Below are 1,825 nucleotides of genomic sequence, written 5' to 3'. Positions count from 1 at the left end.
ATATCGTATTAGTGAAGAGGTTAGGAAACTTCTTTTTGCTTAATGTGTATCTAAACTCTCATATAAATTAACGTAATTCTTGATATTCTGAAAGGTTTGAGGTATAATTTGACTTGTTTTTCCAGTTAAATACTCAGGCTTTATCAAATTAAGTCTCTTACAAGCTCTGAGACCTTACTATACTGTCTGCTTTATTGATTATTAGCTGTGTGCATTAAAATCTTGAAAGTAAATAAGATTTTCTGACTTCACTGTCCAAGACCCGTCTGAATCTATACACCATGGTGTGCACTGTTGTCCCAGAGAAGTACCCTGACAGAGCTGGCCACATTACTATTTGGTTTTAATTGCATGTTGCCAGCTAATTACCACAAACACTGAATGGCAATATGCTGTCATCTTTTATACATCCAAAGACTATAAAATACCATATACAATAAAAAAGACCTTTTTCTCTTTTATGTGGAGAGTTATATTTTATCATGTCAGTGTGGAAAAATCTCTACATCCAGATTATATTTCCTGGTTTAATATTTAATGTTAAAATTAGTTTATTTTATGATCTGTTGTTGTTTATAGTATTCAGCTTAAAAAATATAGTAGTTTATCTTGATGTATTTTAGAGGTCATGAATTTGTCAGCTATAGGCATTTAAAAGCTAGAAATTCCAGCTTTTCCCAAGATAAAAATACCAACTTTTTTAGCAATGCCTGTGGCAAACTAAGGTCCAACAGACTGTAACCATATATCAATGTAAGCTCATACCTAGACGTTTCTAGTAAGAAGTATGTAAGATACAAAATAAGGAACAAAGCAGTGCTGGAAAGGAATATTGGTATGCAGTTTACCAGTTATTCAAAAATTTGCAATAAAATACCGTCTCCCTCCTGTCAGGGAGGACATTTTATAGCAGGATTTTTAATCTAAATAATTTTCTTGATCCATTTCACAAAGCAGCCTCATGAACAATCCTGTGGGCATAACTGATATGACACACTGAAATGTAGTGTGGGAAAAAGTAGCCAGAGACAAAGGGGATAGGGATGATAGCTTTGAAAGTATCCATCTCCTGTAATAACACACACTGGAGTGCTTGAACATACTTTGTTCAAGGCCCTTATAAAATATTCATGGTATTATAGGTTAAGCTGCTTGTGGAGCAAATAATTCTCTTCAAGAAAAAGAGATTGTAGTAAGAAATATGAGCACCGCTATCCTCAGTCATGGGTGCATAGGCCATGATGTTGTATCCTCTCTGTTACAGAAAACACCAATGCAGACCTTCTTCCACTGCTTGTAAGGAATGTGCTATGTCAAAGTAGCTCTTTTACATTAACATACGAGTTGTCTGTCGCAGACAGTGCTGAGTTGCCAGTTTCCGAACAGGACCTTCATAGAACACAAAAGCTGTTTTAAGTGACAATTTCCACTGTCTTACCTACTGAGAAGATTTTGACCCAAAATCCCTTTACATCCCCCAAAGAGGTTTAAAAAAACGGCATAGAAGATTTTTGTACCATGGAAGGTCCCATGACCAAGACTGAGAAACTCATGGCCTACTGACCCATGGACTTAAAAGACCCTGCATCATAAACCTGTCTCATCCTCTAAATCCCTCCATGATGTTCTCTAGTTTTTCATAACACTTCCTTCTTAAAATACCCTCCCCAGACCTTTCTCCTATGACCTTCAGCAGTAAATTTTTTACTGAATTTATATTTATAAATTATTAATTATGGCAAATTAAAGACTATTTATACCAGAATAAACAAACTCTACCTATTTTTTTCCCCCATATCTTCAGCTGCATGCATTCTTCCTTGGA

The sequence above is a fragment of the Empidonax traillii genome, unplaced genomic scaffold (assembly GCF_003031625.1).
Source record: "Empidonax traillii isolate 1590-97213 ecotype Southwest subspecies unplaced genomic scaffold, ASM303162v1 scaffold181:size1721324, whole genome shotgun sequence".
In the NCBI taxonomy this organism is placed as follows: domain Eukaryota; kingdom Metazoa; phylum Chordata; class Aves; order Passeriformes; family Tyrannidae; genus Empidonax; species Empidonax traillii.
This window is presented reverse-complemented; position numbering follows the sequence as displayed.